This window comes from Rattus norvegicus, chromosome 2 (assembly GCF_036323735.1).
Source record: "Rattus norvegicus strain BN/NHsdMcwi chromosome 2, GRCr8, whole genome shotgun sequence".
Lineage (NCBI taxonomy): Eukaryota > Metazoa > Chordata > Mammalia > Rodentia > Muridae > Rattus > Rattus norvegicus.
This window is the reverse complement of record NC_086020.1, coordinates 190,564,119-190,589,044: the sequence shown is the minus strand read 5'-3', so window position 1 is coordinate 190,589,044 and position 24,926 is coordinate 190,564,119. Positions and strand designations below refer to the sequence as shown.

Genomic DNA, 24,926 nt, shown 5'->3' with positions numbered 1-24,926 from the left:
ATGTACTTGGACGAGCTTCTTGTGATGCTTGAGCCCATGTCAAGGAGGGGAAATGGCTCTCTCTATAGGACAGGGGAATGGGCATACTTTGGGTTGTTTCCCCAAAAAACTGTTGAAGAGCTTGTCAGGTATGGCAAGCCTAATGTTTTACTGAAATTCCTCGTCCGTATTTGGGGCTTGTCTCAGTGGTATGCTGTGTTTTGAAATGATGACTGGCTCTGTCTTCATCCCGCCTCCATGATGGAGTTCTGTGGAGGGACTTTCGGGTTGTGGCCTTCTCGTCCTTATTTCAGAGATGGCAAGTGGGTTATGAGGAAGTCATGGGCTGTGGATAAGGCCAGTGAGTTGTCAAGTGTGGAGTGACTAGGAGCTATGTCCCTAACCACTGCACAGCATGACCATTTCTCCGGGGTGTTGAGCCTGTATAGTCTACAGCTCCTGGACCTTTCCCTTCCATGGTGCACCTTGTACTGTGGCGGTTTAGTGATGGCAGAATAAACTGAGCCTCAGCCATGGGTGGATTAGGAAAATGGGCCACTGGGCTGGGCTGAGACCATTCTGCCTGCCCTACCACACTGAGCAGAGAGCTGGAAGCCTGGAGGTTGGTCTTCCCTCCTGGGTGTGGGAGGCACCGGACCTGACTCATTGAGGATATCCTTGAGATTAAAGAACTGAGACCCAAGGTACCTGCTTGTGGTCGAGGCAGCTGGCTGCCTTGGCCAGTCACTAATCCTAGTGAAATACTTGGTATTTCCAGTCATTCCGGCTAGAATTAAACTTAGAGAAGTCCAGGAGAACACGGCCAGGGGAGTGTGAGCAAACCCACCCATGGAGCCAGGCATCCGGCCCGCTCTCACTTCTGAGATGTGGGGCCAGTCTCTCAGGAGCTGTGTGCAGGAGCCACGAGAGACTGGAGTTTCCTCTGTACCTCTTAGCTGTTCCCTACCTGGACCCCTCCCGCCTATCACATGGTTGGATCACATGACACTCAGCCAGCAGACAGCCAGGTCTAGAGATCTGGAATGGAACTCCCTTTTTCTGTTGCTAAGTCGCATGCATACCCTTGAGGACTGGGAAGTAGGGCAGGTTAATGAGGAAGACCACTACAACCCAGTTTGAGGGAACCTGACTGTAGCACCGCTGAGTGGCTACTAGCCAGACAGCCCTCTTAGCCTAAGCTTCCTTTTTTTCTTTTTTCTTTTTGTTTTTTTTTTGTTTTTGTTTTTTGGTTTTTGTTTTGGAACTAAAAGATAGTAACAGGCACCTTGCTGGATACTTTATTAAATGGGTTAATGTATACAGAGATCTTAAAGGCCCCGTGTGGTGGTGTGTTGTAAGTGTGTCAGCTGTTAGTGTGCTCTGGGTCTCAATTTCTTCACTAGCAAAATGGGGTTGGGGTCACTATTCTGCTGGTGCTCCACAGCTGAGTGAACAAGGTCCTGCTTTTATAGGACACTGAGCTCCCAGGGGAGGAGTGAGTTGGAGGGATAGCATTATACATCCTACAAGTGACACCCTAATCCAACAGCTGCACATTAAGTGTATGTGAATATGCATTTTGTGTGCACATGGGTATGTGTGCATATATACTGGGTTTATGTTTATATAAGTGTGTGTATATATATGTTGTATATAAGTTTATTTATGTGCATTGTATATGTACATATGTGTACATGCATGATAATGTGTTTGAATGTATATGAAGGCATGCTCATGAGCATGTCTGCATTAGCACGGATGTTCACAGGTATGTGTATACATACACGTGTCTGCAGGTAGGATTGTGTGCAAATGTTGGAGTCTGGTATTTTGCTATGTATTGCAATGCTAGATACTGGCCTCTAAGGTCTGGTTTGCCCCAAGGATGAGAGAATCTACACAAAGCTACACGTAGACCTAAGTGACCCTATGTGACCTTGCCCCACAAGTTATCGTCAGGTGAGTCATGAGAGCATGGCCATGAGGGCTGGCCAATTGGAGTTAAGAGCAGCCCAGACAGAACATGGAAAATGATAATTCAGAGTTATTAATGGGGGAAATAGATTCTAATAGCTTAGAGGGTAGACATCCGCCCAGCTCTAGTACTGATTAAGGCTTATTATAATAATAAAAGTTGTGTGTCTTTTATCCAGAAACTGAATTCTCATGGTAAAAGCCCCTGATTGAGATTAAATAATTTCTACAACATGAAAGTAAATGTGCGTGTCTGTGGGAGAGCACAAAGCCACTGGGTTCTGTGTGGGGTGCACCTGAGGGAACAGTGGGAGAGACCCAGATGAAGAGGGGGCTGGGGGAGCCAGTGAGACATATTTGATCAGGACTCAGGCAGGATTTGGATGGCAGGATCTGATAAGTGAAACCTGTCATGTGGTGGACTCGGGGTGGGAAGTTCCTGGGACTTGCTGCTGTAGTCAGGGAAAGCAACACTCAGAGACTGAGGGATTTGCTTCAAGTTGCAGTGGCAGGACCAGGACTGAGTCTCTGACCTCAGGATGGCCTCCGAGCCCTGAGCTGCCTCTGAGGAGAAAGAGAAACATAACACGATCTCTGATTCTCACTCTACCCAGCTCCGTGTACAGCAAGGGCACTAATCCTCATGTCACGAAAGCGATTCTGAGCATTGTTTGCACATCTGCCAATGACCTACCCAGGCCAGGGTCCCACCTAGGAAAGGCAGGGTAGCACTGGGGCTGAGAGTTAAGAGTTCCAATGCCAGCACTGGCAATGAACAGCTGAGTGGTGCTGGGTAAGGCATTGCTCTCAGTTTTCTCATTTGTAAAATGGGATCCACAGGGTTGCTATGGATAAATGCCTCCCAGAAAGACACCAGACTCAAAGGAAGGAGCCAATAGATAGTCACTACTATTGATATGAGTATTGTTTCTCTGGGTCTGCTATGAGAATAATGTGAGCTCGCACAGCTGAGACTGACTGGCTGTAGGGAGATCTGCAGACAAGGGCCATGTACATTCCCAGTCGCAGTTACTGTTCAGTCTGCTTTTCACCTGCGAGAGCATATCTTCGCCATTGACCTTGGACTTGACCACTTGACAGGCTTCACCTGCAGGGATGTCATGGGACAAGGTGTATTCTAGATCTCAGCCGAGGCTTCAACACTGACATGCTTGCATTTCCTCCTACCACGAGAATGGCCAGATCCCAGTTGTGGTGGCTCCTGCAGCCTGCACAGCAGGAAGGGAAGGAGTCATGGGGTAGGACTGCAAGAACCACCACTGGCAGCCTCCGACATGGATGTCCGTGAGAAATGTGCTTAAGTTGTATGAGCCACTGAGATTTGGAGTTACTATTTACCACTGTGAAACTGACGTACGCAGAGTATATGATGAAGAAAGACTCTGTCTCTGTCTCTCAGGTACACACACACACACACACACACACACACACACACACACACACACACACACAGAGTAGCCCTCCAGCTTTACTTCCGTAAACTGTTGCTTTTTTTTTTTTTTTAACACTTGGTAGGATCCTGGAGAGATCTGGCAGCCTCACAGGGGTCTCCTCACTGGTTGTCCTATCCCAAGGGTTCTTTCTTTGCTCTTGGCCTGGATTCCTGGATTGTCACATTGAGAAAGGCCAAGCAATCCTTTGCATTGGTTCCTGGCCTGTGTGCTTTTCCTGTACCACTGCGTGGATAACAGGAAGCAGGCCAACATCAGCTCCCCCTGTAGACCAAGGGAAACATATTTCAGCCTCCGGTTGGCTGAACTTGCCCTCCCGTGGGGCTTCTCTCCAGAGCCAGGTCCATAAACCTAGGGAGCAAATGGTTTGTCACTATAACCTGTCCAACTTGGAGAGGTTTGCCTAAGAGGGGGCCCAACAAGCAAGGGCCAAGGATGAAGTTATCCTTCTGCCCTCCAGCGTAGCATCCCTCCACAGTGGTCGGGGAGGGCCTGCGGTAAGCACCGCCATTTTGCTGTTTGGAAGGGAGTCTGTGGATGGATTCCGACCTCACTGGGCAGAGCAAGTTTCCACTGGAAGTGATTTCCAGCCAGGAAGCAAAGCAAACATCTGGTTGCACAGCCCCCTTCTCTTTGCCAGCCAGCCTCCTCGGGGATTCCAGGCATTTATTCCGCCTCCTCTCCATTTTCTTTCCACACCATCTTGGCTTTGGCATCCTTCAGCATCCCTCCCATCCAGGGAACCATTCACAACCTCACTCCTGGCCCAAGAAGAAGTTTTCCTGTGGCGTTCTGTGGTCGCCATCCTGTAATTTACCACCCCATGCTTGCAGGCTCTCCTGCACTGAGGACTTGTGAGTGCATCTTGGTTCAGTATAGTGGCTCTGAGTAACTGTCACCGTCCTTTGAGAATCAGTTCCAGAGCCAACAATACCTGCAGTCACTACCTCCTGGCAAGTGTGCACTTCGTTTCTGTGTCCCCACTGGACCCAGGTATGTTCATCAGCTGTGTGGGATGCAGGCTATGTCTGAGGAGTAACCTCAGGCTGCCCCGATAGGACTCGTGAATGGCCTCTTGGTTCCTCACCAATCAGTCCACAGGGATTTGTTCCCCGGCTTACATGTCAGTACCCTCCATTTCTCGCTTTCTATTTGTCTTCGCCCTTCTTGTGACTCAGTTTCTCTCATTTGCTTTTTTCAAAGTTGCCCCATCCATCTCTCTGTCATCTTTCCTGTTTTGTTTCTTCTCCTTGCTTGTGGCGTCTGAAGCTTTGTGGTATCACTTTCCATCATCTCCCATGGGGGTTCTCAGCTCTGACCTACTTTGCTTCAATTGTTGTTCAACAGTTGTCCCTTGTGCATGCCTTGTCAGTTACCTCCGGGGAAAAGGATTTCTTCTACCTGCCACTCGGGTACCCATGCAATCATCCGGGTCCTCCTCAGTGTTCTTCCCTTACTCTCTCCTTCAGGGTTCTCACAGTCCATGACAAATGGCATCCTGGCCCGTGGCCTGACTGGCTCTGTTTCCCAGGTGTCGTCTCTACACAACTCCTCCATAGAGTGTGTCATCACACTAGCATCCAATGAACAGTGTTCTCTCTCTGTGGTGCAGCTTCCACAGACACAGAAAAGAGAGAGGTGGGAGAGGAGAATGCAGTCTAGGAGGCAGGATGGGCTCAAGAGCAGCAGCAGCAGCATCTGTGAAACCAGGTCGTGGCACTGCTCAAAACCTCACCAGGGTTTCTGTCTGAACCAGGCTCATAGCACCCTCTCCGTGGCTTGAAAGCTCCTGCCTGCATCATGCAGGCTGCTGGCTTCTCTAACTCCTCAAGTTTCATTTCTCCTGGTCTACTCAACTCCATCACCCTAGCTTTTAGTTTCTCAAAGATACCAGTTAATCAACAAGATTCATATAGTAAGAACTGGGTGCTTCGTTTCCAAAGCTCCTGAAATAGTGCTTCATAAATAGAGCTGTTTGGTGAATGCCACGTGTCTGAGTGAGCAGTTTACATGTTCATGTGAAGAAGTGTGCTTCGAGGTGAATTCATATGTGGATTCATGTGTTTAGTCCCCCATACAGTGGTATTGGGAGATGCTAGGACCTTTAAGGGCTGGGTGGAGTCTAATGGGAAGTCACAAGGCCTCCTCCTTCCCCTCTCCAGTTGTGTCATGAGACTCTTGTTGCTAATGCTTGTCTGCCATTCCTGTGCCATCCACCATGAGGTCATGTGGCCAAAGCGGTCCCTGCCAGAGCCTGAACCGCACTGTTCAGACCTTCAGCCTCCCAAACAGTAAGTTAAGCAAACCTCTTTTCTTCATAAGTATCCAAATGGGGGTTATTTTATCATAGTAAAGAAAACCGGGCTAATTGAAAGTGAGAAATCATTACGTATACGAGAGTCACCAAAGCCATGCTGGCATGGCTAGATGGAAGGAGGTATAGCAAGACCAGGCCAGAGGATGGGCATCAGAGTAGGGAGCTTTGAATGAACCTGAAAACCTCATTCTGGGGTGTGTGTGTGTGTGTGTGTGTGTGTGTGTGTGTGTGTGTGTGTGGTGTGTGTTGTCTGTGTTGTGTTGTGTGTGTGTTGTGTATGTTGTGTTGGGTGTGTTGTGTGTGCGTGTGTATGTATGTGTGTGTTGTGTGTTGTGGTGTATGTACTGTGTATGTTGTGTTGTGTATATTGTGTTGTGTTGTGTGCATGTGTGTTGTGTTGTGTGTGTGTTGTGTGTGTTGTCTGTGTTGTGTTGTGTGTGTGTTGTATTGTGTGTGTTGTCTGTGTTGTGTTGTGTGTGTTGTGTGTATGTGTGTTGTCTGTGTTGTGTTGTGTTGTGTGTGTGTTGTATTGTGTGTGTTGTGTTGCGTGTGTTGTGTGTATGTGTGTTGTCTGTGTTGTGTGTTGTGTGTGTATGTGTGTGTGTATGTGTGTATGTGTATGTGTGTGTATGTGTGTTGTGTGTATTGTGTTGTGTGTGTTGTGTGTATGTGTGTTGTGTTGTGTGTTGTGTTGTGTGTTGTGTGTGTTGTGTTGTGTGTGTTGTGTTGTGTATATGTGTGTTGTCTGTGTTGTGTGTTGTGTATGTGTGTGTATGTATGTGTATGTATGTGTGTATGTGTATGTGTGTTGTCTGTGTTGTGTGTGTTGTGTGTGTTGTGTTCAATGTGTTGTATGTGTTGTGTGTTGTGTGTGTTGTATGTGTGTGTGTACAGGTGCACACAGTTCCCACGTATGTGCTGAGGTCAGAAGATATCCTGAGGTATCCTATTCTGCTCTCTACCTTGATTCAGACAGGACGTTGCTGCTCGTGGGTGCGCAGGCCATGCTAGCCTCAGCGGATGCTCCTGTCCCTGCCTACCACTTCACTACAGCAGCACTAGAATTATGGATGTGCTGCCACCCCAGCTTCACAAGGGTTAACTCAAGACCTCACGTGTGTGCAGCAAATGTTTGACCCACTGAGTGATCTCCCCAGCCCTGAAGCCCAGTTCTTACACTATAATTTAGAAGCTTTTGGGTTCTTTCACCGAGGAAGGAGAATTCTGGCAACTGACAATAAGGCAGAGTGAACTCTGAGAAGTCTGGAAACTAGGGCACAGGTCAGGAGGCCTAGGGAAATACTCCAGGCTTAGCTAAGGTGGTATCGTGTGCATCGGGCAGGATGGTGACAAAGGGGAGGTTCAGAGTTCAGGAGAACCAGTGGGACTTGCTGTGAGAAGGAATCAAGTCAAGGACTATGTGGAGGCTTGGTCTCCACTTGTGATGGCAAATTTTATATGGCAACCTAACTGGGCTGAGGGATGCAAGGTAACTAGTAACACAGGTCTGTGAGGGTCATCCAGAGGATATTAGCATTTTAATTATCTAGAGGATCATTCTTAGTAGTGTGGGCAGACATCCACTCCTGGGACAGACTGAAGACGTTATGTCTTCTGGCCTCAGACATCTGACCTCCACATCTTGGGAGTTTGGATTCAGGGACTTAACAAACCAACAGCAGCCCTGATCCTCAGACATCTGACTCATTCTGAATCAAACGATTGGCTTTCCTGGTTCCCTCAGGCAGGATATCATAGGAATATCTTAGCCTCCATAGTCAGGTAAGCAACTTCTATAATAAATGTATACACTACGTCCTATTGCTTCTTTTCCCTGGAGAACCTGGGCTAGTACTATGCTCTCTCAAAGACAAGAGGATGTCAAGACTCTGGGGCCAAGGTTGAATCTGGGACATGGGCAATCATCAGGCCAGGAGTGCAAAACAGTAGCCATATCAGCATAGAATGGACTTACTCTCCAATAGCCCCGAATCCTTGACCAGTTTTGTTATCTCCTAGCTTGCTGACTGTGGTGGTTTGAATAAGAATGATCCCCAACCCCAAAGACTCATATATTTGAATGCTTGGTCATCAGAGAGAGGCACTACTTGAGAGGGATATGGAGGTGTGTCCCTGTTGGAGAAAGTGTATCACTGGGAGGTTTCTTCCTGCTGCCTTTGGATTTGGATATAGAACTCTCTTCAGCACCATGTCTGCCTGCACGTTACTACGCTTCCCACCATGATGACCATGGACTAACCTCTGAGACTGTAAGCCAGCCGCAATTCAATGCTTTCTTTTCTAAGAGTTGCCTTGGTCATGGCGTCTGTTCACAGCAACAGAACACTGGCTAAAATACTGACCTTAGCCTACCTCTTAATATTTCTTTATTTCAGTTCCCTTGTTACCACAGATGATTAACAAGATGTTCTGCTCGTTCCCTGGAACAGTGCTGGTAGAAGGCAGAACTTAGTGCTCAGAATACAGTCTTCAGGCAGCTGGCAGCAGCTGCCTTACAATTGAGATTATTAATAAAATGCTAATGTTAAGCAAATTGGAAAATAGAACAACTCACTCATGGAGATCTGGGCACAAGAGCTCGATTACACAATGATGGTTCTGGGAATATGAGCTGCCTCTTTAGATACCCATGTCTGGGCTCTCATGATGTTTGCTCACTTCTTGATATGGGGCTGGGGCAGTTGAAGCCTGCCTTTCTTTCCCATGTGGCTGGAGGGTGGGGATGGGTCAAGTCTTTGTAAGTTAAGGTGATAAACTTGGTATGAGGTCCTGCTGCTCTGACCCCAGGAAACATGGGCCACTGACGACACTGCTCAGTTGGCCTCACGTTTGGCTGGAGATTCTAGTCACCTTGGTGTGACACCCACAGGCAAGCAGGACATTGAATTCTCTGGTGGTGGCTGCCATTGCAGGAGGTAATCTTCAGCCTCTCACACACAGACAGCATTTCTCAGGCCTCTGCCAGGAGGTCTGTGTTGTGGTGAGTTTTAGAATGTGGGCTCATCTCACTGTGGGTACCAGGTCATCATTACAGTGTACTTGTGTGACGCCAGAACTTGGAAAGGGAGTCGTCAGTTCTGACTCACAATGAGCCGAGAATAAACCCAGGCTCTGTCGTTTCTGAACAAATGGGATTGTAGGCCATTCTTCAACTTGCCTGGGCGTCTGAACACGTGAGAATCTGCACAAAGTTCTTATTTGGCAGTTGAGTAAAGGGTAAGTAGTTCTTTAAGCTCCTGAAAAGGTGTCATGTATCTTGCTGTGCTTTGCCCTCACCATAAGGTGGCGAGATGGATAAAGTGGTTATGACTCTTTCTATGGAGGGACCCATGCACAGAGAGCATGAAAAGTAGAACTAAGCTGACCAAAACAAACCTCCATCACTGAGTGATAAAGTTTGACCCAAAGCAGTCTCCCTACTCTGTGGACTGTATTCTAGTCTGTTGTATAAACAACCTGTAACCTAAAGCCACCAGCTTATCTTTGTAACCAGGCAACAGACTCTTAGCCAATCATAGTAGTTGATTTTCAGCCAATCACAGACTGCCAACAGATCAAACAGTGTCGCACAAGGCAAATTCTGATCGTATCCAATGGGATGATTTTCAGATGTCACTCCCTCTTCTCTGATTATAAATGAAACCTAACTGGTCTTGCGATGGGGCAGTCATGCTAGTCTGAAAGGCTGCCTGGTTCTAGAACCCATTTCTTAACTCACGTAGGCTCCGTAAAGTCTGATTCTTCTCTTATCAGATCTGTGGCAGCTAAATGGTACATCCTTTGCCAGAGGCTATCCAAGAATCTCTCTAGCTGCTGAGGATTCTAATTTCGGGTATGTGACATGGGGTCCGGAAATGAGGTTATTAACAATCCTCGGACAATTTCCAGAGCTGGTTCTAGACTAGTGGGAGCCCTGGCCATGACTCCCTTCAGGACTGAGAGGAATAGAATGGGTCACATGGCATCTGTAGCAAACACTTCTCAAAGAAGAGACCGGCTACTCTTGGTCTTGATATTAAGCTCCTGGGACAGACGTAGAAGGGACTGTGCCTCAGAGGCCCTGGGGTGTCTGGAGGGGCCTCTGACCATGTGAAAGTGTGTTTCTTCTTTTGAGGCCAGAAGTAGAGCCAGGTGGCCTGAGCTCGAATCCTGATTCCTGGGCTTCCTTGACGTGTGGCTCTGATTTATTCTTACTATATGCAACCGCTGATCTCACTTCCAGGAAGTAGGCCTTAGTATTCCCTCCAGGGCACAACGTGTACTCAGTAATTGCCAGTTACTACTGAGGATATCATACACAACCCCTTACATTCCCCGAGTTTATGGCCAGATCCAGCCTGAAGGGAATAAGCGGAGAGATGAATATGTTGACCAAGCAAATCGAACCCTTGATTTAGGTTCTCACGTCTGTATGGTATGAGGGGGACCCACTCACTCTCTGGCTGGTATTGACACGTGCCTACAGTGGCCACTAAGAGGCCAGCACTGATCTCCTAGAAGTGAATGTATGCTGGAGAGCAGGAACATGGTAGTGGAATGGATCCAGGCTGCTGGTCTACCCCTTATAGCCATGTGTCTTCCTTATGATGCCAGGTAATTTTGGAATCTGTCAACACAGTGGCAAAAGATGCAGGCCAGCCAGGCTGGGCAGTCTGTAACCACACAAGTGGGTGTCCTCAGAGCTGTCCACTCTGCCATTCACTGTCCTGGCATCAGGAAAACATCACTAATGTTCTTGATTCTGGAAACTACATCCTCATCTTGGACTTTCTCCATCACCACCAACCCCACTGTGCTTGGATGGTTGCCCTGGGGAATTAGCTCAGTGCAAGACAAATAAAACTGGATTTTATTTTGGGTCATTGGCAACAAGATGGGTTCTAACTGCCCACTAGTCTGTTCAACTGGAAGTGGGACCAAGTGTCACTTCAGGGAACCACGAAGTTTAACCCTCCACCTGGACATAAAGGCTGGAGAAGGACCATGTTTCAAAGGGTTTTGAATGCTATGCTGTGTGAATGGGAACACCAAAGCTCAAGATCAGAGAACAGAAGCGGCTTGCCCAATGTCTCAGCTAGGGTTTCCATTGCTTCGAAGAGACATGATGACCAAGGCGACTCTTATAAAGGGCAACATTTAATTGGGGCTGGCTTACAGTTCAGAGGTTTAGTTCATTATCATCATGGCAGGAAGCACGGCAGCATTCAGGCAGGCGTGGCGCAAGAGGAGCGAGAGTTCTGTATCTTATTCAGAAGGCAGCTAGGAGAAGGGTCTCAAAGCCTACCTCTACAGTGGCACACTTGCTCCAATAAGGCCACACCTACTCCAACAAGACACACCTCCTAATAGTGCAGCTCATTCCCAGGGCCAAGCATGTTTAAACCACTACACCCAATGTCACAAAACAAATCTAAGAACCAAAATGGGACCCACAGCCCTGAAGCCCAGTATCTCCAGATCCATACATCCTCCAGCTGGTTAACAGTGGGGCCACAATTCATAAATCTTTTTTCTCTTCTCTTTACTTTTCCTTTCCCTTTCTTCCTCCCTTCCTTCCTTTAATTCTATATATAGTTTTTTTTTTTTTTTTTTTTTTTTTGCTGCTGCTGCTGCTGCTGCTGCTGCTGTTGTTGTTGTTGTTGTTGTTATTTTGGAGAAAGGGTTTCTCTGGGTATCCCTGACTGCCCTGTAATTCACTGCATAGACCAGACTAGCCTCAAACTCAGAGATCCACCTGCCCCTGCCTCCTGACTTGCACACCACCACTGTCTGGCCTCTTAAATGTTGCCATTTGCAGTTAGGTAGACACCTGGTGACCCTGAATTCCAGTTGTAAGAAACACCTATTCTAAAGGGACGTCTGATAACATAATAACCTTTACTGTTATTAAGGGCGACTGTTTTAGAGGATCTGAAAGTAACCCTAATCCTTGAAGATTAATTCTGCTTAGTGAACTCTAGAGTTGTTGAGCATAAAGCAGCCATCTTCCATTATTAACCTACATAAAATTTGCACAACAGCCAGCTTGCACCGCCTCTCAGAAAGCCCAGGTATCTGACTACCATGGAGATGCCACAGCTGAATTCTGGTTCATAGAGTAATGCGCAAGCGTCTAAAAGCCTACGGTCTGAGAGCATACACAGCATTTTCATGCAGAATCTAGCCTTCTCGTCACAGAGTGCCTCTGCCCAGACTCAGAACAAGAGTCAGAGTGTCTCCTGTTGTCACACATACACAGAATAAGTCATTCCCTGACTCTGTGGCTTTCAGTTGTGCACGCCATCCCAGCCCCAGCTCTACCTCCCAGTGACGTGGGGACGGAAGGTATGTGGATCTGGGAGGGGCTGGGCGAGAGGGATGAGCCTGATCAACATAAACTGTATGAAAATTTCAAAGAACTAATAAAAAACAAGAAGAAAAATGAAGGAGGGAGGGGTGTGACCTCGGCCTTGTTTACGTAGCTGTGTGCTGCTAGAAGGTTCAGAGAGGTTTCTAAATCCTGTAACAGGAAGCCTGCACCCCAGGGTAACAGGCCACAAGAAACATCACCCCTCCTGAGCTAATTTAGTCAAAAAGGTTACAAAATTTGCTCTGTACAGTCTAAAAACACCAGGCCTGTGATTACTTCAGACTCAGTCAGACAAAACAAAGCTCTTGGGTTGGGCGACAGGCCTTGACAGCTTACTGGCACTAGTACCACAGTATTTCTTTTGCTTTAAGGACCTCATGCTTGATGTGAGAGGATCTTTGGATAGTTCTAGTCAAAATAAAACAAGTGGGAAGAGGGAAGATATGCCCTGGGCCTGTGAGGGCCTCAGATGTAGCACTTTAGTCTGCTGTCCCTTGAAAGCCTACGGCCAGTCCAGCTGTGAGGCCTGGTGCCTCTGTGGAGGGCTGGTTTACCTTTGTAGAGGAACATGTCCCTAGGATGCTCATTGGATAACTGTATCCATTCTGTACTCTGTCACCTGACCTCCTCTGTCCCCTCAGCTGATCATAGGTAGCACAGGGATGGCCAACATGCCATGTCCAGATATGGGTGCTGCTAACACCCTCCCCACTGGATTCTGTGTGTGAGTTTGAATTTACATAGCAAAGGCACTAGGGTTATGGTCTGAGGGGAGAAGTCATTGAATACTTGAGGGGGGGGGTGAGGCAGGCAGAGGAAGAGGCACCCAAGGGTGGACAATATATTTTAGTTCCCAAATTGTACCCTAGATCCTGGAGGGCTACCTTTGTCTTTGTCTAGCATCACCTTGGGACTCCGGTTTCATTTTTCAGTAACTTTAAAAACTAGTTGTCTTAACTACAGGTCTTATTTTGTCACAGCCTAAGGTAGAGTCTTTCCCCAGCTGTCTTCCTCACTGCAGTGGTGGCTGGTGGCCTCAGGTTTCAGACAGAATAGTGATTCAACCCTCCTCATGCTGCAACCCTTTAATACAGTCCCTTGTGTTGTGGTGACTCCTAACCCTAAAATTATTTTCACTGCTACTTCATAACTGTAGTTATGCTACGGTTATGAATTGTAATGTTAGGATCTGTGCTCTCTAATGGTCTTAGGTGACTCCTGTGAAAGGGTGGTTAGATCACCAAAGGGGTTGAGAACCACTGATAGATGGATAGACAGACAGTAAGACAGATGGGGAAGGAAAAGATATTCACAAGACCATGTCATACATAACATGGGTTATTTGAAGGAATTCTCATAGTCACCTCAAGAGACATGAGGGGGCTCCCTGTTTTATGTGTGACTCTGATGCCCCAACATAGTAATTTGAATACTCAAACCCATTCTTTATTTACCTGCAGCCAGGCACTCAGTGTGCAGTATGTATGATGACGTCCGAACTCGACTTATCAAAGGATCTCTGCCCTTTAAGGTCCTGGGGACATCTGGCAGAAAGCCTTGCCTCGTGCCTTGGAAAGGGCAGGGTGGCCTCACAGTAAGGTTAAGATATACTGGGTGTCTACAGCGTCTTACTCTTTAGTCAGAGGGTCTCTGAAGAGCCTCTGCCTCAGGATGAGACTACAAAGAGTAGCAGTACTTCAAGGGTGCACGGAGATCAGTGGTTTGAATGAAGATGGCCCCATAGGCCTACAGGGAGTAGCACAATTAGGAGGTGTGACCTTGTTGGAGGACATATGTCATAGGGAGTGGGCTTTGAGATTTCAGATGCTCAAGTCAGGCCCACTGTCACTTTCTTCCTACAGCCTACAGATCCAGATGTAAAATTCTTGCCTCCTTCTCCCAACACCATGCTTGCCTGCACGTTTCCCACCATGATGATAATGGACTAAACCTCTGAACCTGTAAGCCAGTCCCAATTAAATGGTTTTCTTTATAAGAGTTGTCATGGTCATGGCATGTCGTGTTAGTTCACAGCAATAAAACCCTAACTAAGAGATCTTCTGGAACATTCTTTTACTTCTCAAGGGAGAAAACAGAATCTCATGGAGAAAATTGTTAATAGTAATAGCAGATTTTTTAAAACTTCAGTTACCACATACCTATGGCACTTGGGTTAGCCATTTAATTATGGACATACCCTGATGGGAGAGGCCTCCTCTATGGCATGACCTTTCCTGGGAAGATGTGAAGAAATGTCTGTTTGCTCCTGTAGGGCACCAATGAGAAACAAGCAAGTGAATGCAAAGAAGTCAAGCTTGATAAGCCAGTGAGTTTACTAGGCCTATGTACAGGAGCATGGGTATTTATAGGAACATGAGAGACTCGGGCAGCTGTCTTGCCAGAAGTCCTCCACCAGTGGGGGTGACAGCCCCCAGAAGCTGCAGCTCTAGAATTCTTTGCACAGCTTGTAGGCACTTCCACTGAAGAGCCTTTTCTCTCTCAGCAATTGCTTTCTGCTCCTACATAAAACTTCTGGGACTGGAGGGATGGCTCAGCATGCTAAAGCACTTGTGGAACAAGTCTGAGGATCTGATTTTGATCTCCAGAACCCACATGACAGAAGAAAACCAAATCCTAAAAGTTGTCCTCTGACTTCCACATGAACACTGGGTCATGTGTCACACAGACTCAGAGACACATGCACACGCACCAAAAGGAAAAGGAAAAAAACAAAAAACAAAATAAAACTTTTGATAGGCGACTTGTAAGTCTTGTCTTTCGAACTTTCTGGGCTTGGAAAGTATCCTCAGCTTCCTGCATCTTAGAAACCTCCCTCCCCCCTTAGGGGGGCAGTTTCAATTCAGAGGAAATAGTCTTACCTCAGTCATCATCAGTTCATTATTGAGGTCAAATAGCTAACCCAAAGGAGCAGGCTAGGTGAGACTGGAGCCCAGGAAGTATGGCCTGGGAATGCAGACTCCCACTGTAGTGGGACCCAAGCCCTGTTCTTCAGGCTGTAGCACTGGCTCCTCTGTGGAGCCCTTGGGACCAGTATTCCTTGGGTTACCCGTCCAGGCCTCCACTTCCATTGGCAAGCTGGTGCTTGTCCACAGGACACCAAAACAGGATTAGATTGCTTCAGAATTCATGACAGCCCTTAAATGGTCTAATGTGACACTTTCAGTCTTGCTTTACCTGTAAGTTCACAAGGTTTTGCATTGGGGAAAAAAAACATTTATCTAGGTATCAAAACTGTAATCGGTTGGAACACTTAGAGAGGGTGGTCCTCCTGGAGGAGAGAGGCTTGGAAGCCATGGGGCCTCCGGTCTGGTGGTCTTGATTCTGTTCCTGCATTTGCCCATATGTCAGTCACGACATCCCTGGGTTGTCTTGGGGCAGCAAACGGCAGGAGTTCTGTAACCATACAGCCCACACAGAGGGAAGGGTTGTCTTCTCCTTCTTACATAGGCTGAGAAGAGTAGGAGCTAGGACATTGCTTTACCCTGAATGACCCCAGCTTGGCTAATGTGAGGCAAGCCAACTGACAGCCCATGGTCAACTGCCTCAGGGTTGGGACATCAGTTAAACTCAAGTATGTGGCAGCATATTAATGGGAGCTGGGCACCAGTCAAGAGCATCCAGTGTGTGCACACTTACAGTTTTTATTTTCAACCTCCATTAGATGTGAGCATGGTCAGGAAGGAGACTTGGAAATTCCAGTCAGTCAAGCAGCCACCAGCAAGTCCATGAGAGAGCCAGAGGCAGAGAAACCTGTGACCTACTCACGGGGATCTTGGGAGATTAACTAGTGCAAATAACTTTAGAAGAGTACCAATATAAGTAGAGGCTGTCTTTAGTAATAACTCTCAACTGCTAGGAGCCTAAACTATTAGCTATCCTTAGTGTAAACATTTGTATGTCTGTCTTAGTTCAGTTTTCCTTTGTTTTTGAGACAGCGTTTTTCTGTATATCCTTGGCTATCCTGGAACTTCCTCTGTAGACCAGGCTAGCCTCAAACTCCGAGATCTGCCTGCCTCTGCCTCCTGAGTACTGATATTAAAGGCATACACCACTATAGCTGGCCTTAGTTCAGTTTCTGTTGCTACAATTAGTATCACAAACAGTAAATTATAAACACAAAGTAAATTAAGTTAAACCAAAGGTTTTTAATTTACTTTGTGTTTAAATTTACTGTTTGTGACTTACTTTACTTCGTATTTATAATTTACTGCTTGCGATGACTACTCTGGTTCTTTCTTCCTACCCACCGCATCCACTAAACAACTGGTTGACCTCGAGCTAGCAGTCTAGGTTCCTGGCTCACTGTGTGAGGGAAACATTTTAAACCAGTCATTCTTTACGCTGACTCAGTATAGTGGAACTCACCAGTGTTTTCCAGCTTAACCAAGTGTATTGGTTTGAAGAAAAATAGCCACCAGAGGCTCACGAGGAGTGGTACTGTTGGAGGGGTGGCATTGTTGGAAGAAAGTGTGTCACTGGGGGTGGGCTTTGAGGTTTCAAATGTCAAGCCAGGCCCAGAGTCTCTCTCCTTTCCTGCTGCCTGCTGACCTGCGTGCAAACTTCTCAGCTAACTCTCTAGCACTGTGTCTGTGTGCCACCAGCTTCCCTCCAAGACAACAATGGGCTAAACCTCTGGACTATAAGACAGCCCCAACTAAATGTTTTTCTTTATAAAGTTGTCACGGTCACCATGTCTCTTCATAGCAATAGAAACCCTAAGACCCCAATAGGTACATTTAAAATTATTTTTTTACTTTTGCACTCATAAACACACGGGAGTGCCATGCAGGCCTTCCACTTTTACATCCTGCTGAGTCTGGGTGGCAGCGCCAATCTACCTGTGGCTGGGCAGCTCATATGAGACACAGGCAGGGCTCCCTATGTTTGCAGAAGGTAGGGTAGGTGTGTTTATTGTGCTGACAATTGACTTCTAGGCTCAGTCTAATGCTTACAGAACTCCTTAACCTAAATCCATGTATCCTGTCAGGTAGCCCTGTTGTAGCCATAGCGACTGTCCCCAGGTTCTGATACCCTGTCTTCTCCCTTAAGGCCCCTGTGGAAATGGCTTCCCATTTCCTATTAGTTCTATAGGGCTGCCCATCCCTTTAAAGCTGTATGAAGGACTACCTAGATTTGGTTAGTGGGGGTCAGAAGACTAACCCTAAATGTGGGCAGGGCCATTCCACAAGGGATGGTGTCCCAGACCAAGTGAAAATAGAAAATGAGGACAAACATCCGTTGCTTTCTGCTGCCTAAGTATGGATGCGATGTGAGCAGCCTTGTCAAGCTCCTGCAGCCAGGGCTTACCCGTCATGATGGACTGCACCCTCCAACTGTGAGCAAGAATAAAGCCCTCCTTCCTTCAGTTGCTTTTGTACGATATCCTGTCACAGTAACAAGGAGAGTCACCAATACAGGTCACCTTTACCTTTGCCCCTCATTGAGCAGACTCTGCCTATACAGGAGTGGAATGCATTTGCGAGCGCACACAAACACATGTGCACAGCGTGGAAGGTTAAACACAAAAAGGCAGAACCATAGTGGCACTGGTCATAATTTACTTCGTCCTTTCGCCTCTATAGTTTCTGGTTTTTCTACCATATAGTATTAATGTAAAAAAACTTACTAAATAAATCACACAGATTTAAAAAAAATTCTAGTCGATTCTGTAACAATCAGGCTGGGAAAAGGCTCCCAAGGCCCCAGATTCCAATCACTTATAGACAGATGTGAGCCCTTATCTACTTTGGTGGAGGCTAAAGGCATTGGACATGACTCCAGGGCTCAGGTGTCACTGGGATTAATGAGATAAACATGTCCGCAGCTTGGGATTCTTAAGATAATTAAAAAGGAAGTAAGCCTGCTGTCATTCCTAGGCTCTGAGAGGTGTTTTACCCTTGGCTGCTCTGTCAATCAGTCTGAGTTTAAAAACACTCAGGTGTCCAGTAGGAGCTAGAGGTCCACTGTGAGCTGGGACCAGTGGATGGCCTAGCAGCTCTCAGCTTTTTGTAGAGCTGGGAATGCGCCACACACAGTCTGTGTTTGGTGCTCACCACACAGCTTCTGGTGGTGCAGGGTTGAGATGGAACCTAGGAATCTTTGCGTTGGAGAAGCTAGCCCTCCCCACTCATATAGCGATCAGTTGTGTCTCAGCCATGAGTTTTATCTGCAAGTCCTGCTTCCTTTCAGAGGGCAGAGAGATGAGGAAAAGAACTAGGTGGATGAGAGGGTCTGTCTGGTTCGCTGAAGCAAACCTAGTCTTCACCCAGGAGGAAATCCACAAGCAGGGCATCAAGCCCCGCCCGGGCGATTAGTGCTCCGGAAACCACGGAGACCCACTGGAGGCTTTGACTGATGCGGCGTTCTTTTCCATTTCTTCTCTGATTACATTGATCCTGTACTTTTGCTGATGTTGTGACAGTCTAATTATAGACTGCTCAGCTGCTGAGCAAACAGCCGTCCCCTCTTGGTAAATCTGCCTGTTACACAAGCGCCAGCCCCGGGACACTGTCATTATGGGTAGCCAGCCCCGCAAAGCGCCTTGGGCAGCACGGCCCTGTACCCTGCTCTTCCGGACACTCACTGCCTGAGCTGGAGGCAGCGGGAGTGACCAGGGCAGATTTTCTTTTTTTAACAGATGGGGAAACCCCACACACAAAGAGGAATGGAAACCAGGACTTGAACAAGGGGTGGGTATCCAAAGTCCTCCCCCCTCCCCTTTTCTTCCCACCAGGCATCCACTAAGTGCCTATTCTAAGAATTTTGAAGAGGAAAAGTGCTACCTGCCTAAGAGAGTATAGCAAGGTAGGGCCAGCTGGATGGCCTCCACCCTAGAAACTTCTCAAGAATCCATTTTCCTGGCCTCAGGCTCAGGCTTCAGAAACCTGTTTGCTTTGTGTCCCAGAGCCAGGAAGATGACAGGGTGCCGAACTGCCAGCATACACCTCACAGGAGACAGATCGGGAAGCTAGAAGGGAGAGAACATATTCCGGCCACTGATATGTGCACTTCCTCCTTCTGGAGAACTTTCTGCTTTGAGAGGCAGAAGCTGGTTCCCAGGGAAGAAAGAAATGGCAGCTAACCCACAGGTTGGCCTTCTTTGCCTGAGGGGTTAATCGGATGCATCTTCCAATCCCAGATTATGACGACAAGTTGGTGATGGTGTGCAACAGGGGCATCCACACGAAGATTCTGCTTACCAGGTGGTACAATTACAGCCAATTTTCAGGGTCAGCAGCAGCAGCACCTGCTGCCTAGATCTACCATGATGTTCAGATGTCTCCTGTACCTATCATGAGGTTGGCCTTTTAGGCCACATGCCTTGTAGCATGGTTGATTGGCCAAGTTGATATCCAGCTGTCTGGCTGATTCTGTGGGCCCCTTAATAGATTTTAGATAAATTCCATCTTGCTTAAACCAGCCAATGTCGCTTTTGAGTTTTTGAGACTAAAAGTCCAGACAGACGTGAGGGCCATAAGACCCATGTGTGAGCAGAAAATGACATCTGTTAGGGGAGTGGGCCACTCCCAGAAGCAGGGCATCCCCTTTCTTTGGCAAAGAGTGTGGAGACAGCAGGAGTTGCTAATAGAACGGGCTCCTGTGTTAGTGGTTTCCACACTGAGGAAGGCTGCTGCAGGAGATTCTACAGTGTTGACCCAGGGGTTAGTCACAAGATAGGAGGTGATCAATTAACAATTCACACACACAAAATCTCCTTTCCCATAGGAGAGTTAAAACCTTAATCCTAGGACAGAGGGGTTGTAGAAGTTAGGGCAAACACAAAGAGGGTGTTGAGAATTTATTCTTTGCTGCTTGCTGTCTTCTGTCTCTCTTGACCACCTGTCTTAGCCAGTAATGGAATAGAATGCAAAGTAGGCAAAGGGTCCTGCCGTCCCTCCCCCCTTCCTCTGTTAACACACTGCTCCGTGAAGCAAATCTCGTCACCGTTTCTGTCTGTGTCAGGAAGTTGGGACTCAGACACATGAGGCTGTCTGTTCAAGTGTATGGCTTACAGGTTAGGACTGGCATACAGGCCCTGCCCTCTACCCTCTGTCCTTCCCCAAGGACATACCTTCAAAGTAGGGGGGAAACGATTGGAGGTGGCTGGGAGGGCAGAGCTTTGATATTCTGTCAGTGCCTCAGTGATCCTTCTTGCTGTCTGGGCCCCACCAGATACTCCTCACCATATTCCCTTCGCCATCCCTTGCAGCCGTGCCTCCGCTCTTCCTAGTCCATCCGCTCATACCACGTCCTAGGGTCTGCTCATGCTGGACTTCTGTATTAATTTGGGTTTTACTGCTATGAAGAGACACCACGACGGTGGCAATTCTTATAAAGGAAAACATTTAACTGTGGCTGGCTTACAGTTCAGAGGTGTAGTCCAAGGTCATCATGGTGGGAAGCATGGTGGACACAGGCAGACATGGTCCTGGAGTGGTAGCTGGGAGTTCTACATCCAGATCAGCAGGCAGCAGGGATGAAGAGACACTAGGCCTGGCTTGAGCATTTGAAACCCTGAAGCCAACCCCCAGTGACACACCTCGCCGACAAAGGCCACGCCTCCAAATAACGCCACTCCCTATAAACCAAGGGGGCCATTTTCATTCAAACCACACAGCTTCCTTACAAATCAAAGCTGAACCTTTTTACTACTCCAAACTTAATTTTCTTTTTGCAATGCCAAAATAATGGAAACCCAAACCCAAAACAAACAACAAGCACATTGGCCTGGACAAGCCAGAGAGGAAGTAAAGGTCCATGGAAACTAAACCATAATCCTTCTTGCCCCCCCACCCCCACTCCCTGAGATGTAGACAAAGCATTTGTATGAAAGTATATTACAATCACTTTGCTATTCCTTTATTTCTTTTCTTTTTCTTTTTTTTTTTTTTTTTCCGGAGCTGGGGACTGAACCCAGGGCCTTGCGCTTGCTAGGCAAGCGCTCTACCACTGAGCTAAATCCCCAACCCGCTATTCCTTTATTTCTTAATCTGTATGTAGATAGCATAAATTTGCTTAGTGTGGAGGGACATTCATTAATCTACGTGCTTACTGAGGTCCTGCATCCCCTATATGCATATTAATAATGCTCAACTCATCATGTTATGGGAGATGCCTAGAAGATATTTGAATGAATATTATAACTCACTCTGAGATAATGTAATCAAAAAGTCAGGACATCAGAAACTGGTAAATTAGGGAACACGTGATCACTCTTCCAGAAGTCTTTCCTACCCAATGAAGTCTTTCTTACTCAACAAACAGTAATGGAGGGATTCCTTCGACTTGCTGGAGTACTGAAAATAGTTTTACTGAGACATGGAATTTCTAGGGTTATTCTAAAAGAGGGTACTCTTGCATTTTGAAGGCTGTTTTATCTGTTTTCCCAACTGCAGCTTCTCTAGGCACAAACCAGTGGATTATTCTGAATGGAAAAAAGAAAGACAGACAGACAGACAGAAAGAAAGAAAGAAAGAGAGAAAGAAGGAAAGAAAGAAAGAAAGAAAGAAGGAAGGAAAGAAAGAAAGAAAGAAGGAAAGAAGGAAGGAAAGGTCTTTGAAGCATTTTGATTGGCTATGTGCCAGCAGAGGCTGGAATTTGGCAAGGAGGTACCAAGAGTCTTGCATGGATAGTTTAAATTATCTGGTTCCATGTCCAGTGAGCAGGACCTGGCAACCTCCTGAGCCTCCTGCCAACTTCAAGGTGCCACAGTTGGTGAGGTAGAAAGAACACAGTGTATTTAAAAAAAAAAAAAAACAGAAGAAACAAAAATTCTAAAAAGTTTAGAAAAGCTGTGGGGATTAAAAAAAGAAATCTGAGGAGAAACATACACATGCAGGACTATAACAAGTTTCGTCTCTGGACTGGCCCTCCCCATCTCCCCATCGTAGAATTACCTAATTTGTTCAGGACGTTGAACAAAATGTCACCTAAGCAAAGGGCAGATCAAACTTTAGGTTTAGAAGTTTCTTGTGATAAGAGCACAGAAGGGACTAACAGGGAAGCCAGCTGGGAGGGGACCTGGTAGAGACCTGAGAAGGGACAGAACACAGCATATGGCAAACATATATGTCTGAAACGTCATGATAGAAACCACTAGATTGTATGCTGACTTTTGTAGTAGATGTTTTTACATCTACTAATATCAATAGCTACCTCTGATGACCATATCCATGTCAAAGGCCAAGGTAATAATTTGTTTAAATGTTATTGAGATTGGAGCTTTGCAGAAGGTCAGTTACTTCCTCAAGGCTTAAAACCCAGTTCTTAGAAGAGAGCATAGGCAACCATCTTTGTGGCTTTGGGCTAGGCAGAGATTCCTTAAACACTAAACATTAGAGATATGCTTGGTAAGTTGGGCTGATTGGAAATTAAGAAACTCTTTTTACTGATAATAACAGTAAACTATAAACCAGCTACAGGTTGAGAGAAGGTATTTGGAAGAGATATAAGAAAGGAGTTATATCCAGACTATGTGAAGAACTGAATACAGTTCAAATGGGCAAAAGACACACATAGATACATCCCCCCCATAGACCATCATAATGGATCATAAACATTTGAGAAGTTGCTCAGTAGTACTGGTCACCAGAGAAATGAACGTCTAATTATAATGAAATACACATCCCGGTTTTTCATTTACAAAGAAAACACTTGGGCCACGGAGATGGCTCAGAGGGTAAAGCTGCTTATGACCAAGCCTGAGGATGACCTAAACTCAGTCCCCAGCTCACACACGGTGGAGAGCTGGAACTCCCAACAAGTTGTTCAATGACTTCCACACGCCCACTGCGGCACGCACACCCCCCTCCAACAACAGTAAAATGTAACTAGAAAAACTTTAAACAGCATGATCCCAAAGTGGTAAATATGTGGGGTCATCGGGAATCTTTACAGCACTGGTTGGAACATTAAACAGATTTCCCATTCTGCTTTACAAATATATCTATTTGTTGTTTGTTTTATGGTTTACACTTGTTGTCCCCCCCCTTTAGTTATCTTTAATAACTCAGATAACTGGAAATACATTTAAAGTTTAACGTGTGGATACCCTGTGAACTAGAATTTCCAGTCTCCAGCATGTGCCTGACACAACTCAATGCTGTACAGAAGACACAGGGAAGAATGTGGACAGCAATTTCACTATGGACCGTTCAAAACCTGAAGCAAGTGAAACGCATATCAAACAGTCAGCAGACTGCATACATTATTGGTTATTTAATGAGTATGTAGTAGTGAAGAATGAAACATGGTTACATACAACACGGAGAAATCTCATTGACGGAAACATGCTCATGCTTTCTTTCCCCATGTGCAGTTCAGATGCAGGTACAATTGATATATGAAGACTGAGATCTTAATATTGGTAACCCTGTAATATGTTGAGTGACAGGAGCCATGGCCAAGCTGGAAATGTTCTGAGTGACAGCTCTGTGGGTACACACACCTATCATTTTGCACACAATAATAGACACTATGAGATCAGACAGGGCTCACATTAACAACAACAAACCTGGCCCTATAGCCTGAATTTGTGTTCAAGAACATGTAAGTTCTTATACTGATGTCTTATACTGTTATAGTTTTGAGAATTTCCTTCCCCTACCAGAGAAAGCACGTTCGTGAGAACTCTTCATAGTCTAGCAGACACTGCAGGGCACTCCTGCTCCACAGAGGTGCTAAGAGGGCAGAGGAGAGCACCGATTCAGGAAACCATCTAGCCCCCAGTACCCAGCAGAGGGTCAAACGAAGCTCAACAAGTGTTTATTAACACAGCTTTCTAATTTATTTAGTAGCTGGCATGAACTGCATACCAAGCAGTGCATGATTAATAACTATTTCCCTAATATCGACCTCACATTTCCATACTACAGATGGGAAATAGAGGTTTTTGGAGAATAGGTTAAGCCAGTTAGTAAAGCTGGGCGTGTCCCAGCAGTTGGGAGGTGCACACAGGAGGGCCAGTTAAAAGTCAACCAAGGCAACTTGGAAGCCTGTCTTGGGTTCAGGAGGCATTGTATAAAAAAAAAAACCTCAAAAAAACAAAGCAAACTATCCTCTTGCAAGGCCTTTCCAGATAGTTAAGAGGTGAAGAAGATTTCCACTCATCAGCCTTAATTCTAAAGCAGAGCCATCAACCACGTGCAAGGAAATTAAGGGTCGTGTGTGTTTGGGGGCGGGGATGGGGGCCCCCCTCTGCGAGCAGTAACAAGCAGCACAGACCAGCGCTATTCTCAGGAGGGCTGAGCTGCTGTGCTTAAGGCTTTGGTGATGGCTTCCCAGGTCTGCCAACTGCACACAGGTGTCCCCGCGGCCAGAGAATCAGCTGCTTCCTTTCCCCCAGGACCACGACCTCACCTCCAGCCAATTTGCTCGAGGAATCAGAAAGATTTCCAGGGCCCATTTAAGAGTTTTCCGACTTCACAAACACCGAGCGAGGCAAGCGTGGGCTTCCACTCCGGGATCCCGGAAACCAGAGAGCACTATGGTGAAGAGCGCCTAAAACTTTGAAAGAAGAGCACCCAGCAGGGAGCAAGTTGGGTAGAGGGGAGAAGAGTCCAGGCGAGGGAAGGCTGAAGGTAGAGAGGAGCGGAGAGGACAGAGGGAAACTGTCCCCTCATGCTCAAAGTTAGTTCAGCGCCCACAACCCGTGTCTCTCTCTCTCTCTCTCTCTCTCTCTCTCTCTCTCTCTCTCTCTCTCTCTCTCTCTCTCTCTCTCTCTCTCTCTCTCTCTCCTCTCTCTCTCTCTCTCTCTCTCTCTCTCTCCTCTCTCTCTCTCTCTCTCTCTCTCTCT

The 24,926-nt window shown here is 46.7% G+C and overlaps 1 long non-coding RNA gene across 5 annotated transcripts in view; it reads right to left on the bottom strand.

Moving 5' to 3' along the window:
- LOC120100896 (uncharacterized) overlaps positions 1-24,926 on the bottom strand; it is a 93,541-nt gene that overhangs the window by 65,843 nt on the left and 2,772 nt on the right. For 3 of the 5 annotated variants that reach the window (XR_010064359.1, XR_010064362.1, XR_005501153.2), the window contains exon 1: positions 14,310-24,822. The exons of 1 other annotated variant lie outside the window; for it this stretch is intronic. This is a non-coding gene — a long non-coding RNA (uncharacterized LOC120100896). Of the gene's footprint in view, positions 1-14,309; positions 24,823-24,926 lie in introns of those variants that run through there. One more of the 5 variants, XR_010064360.1, reaches the window with a different exon arrangement.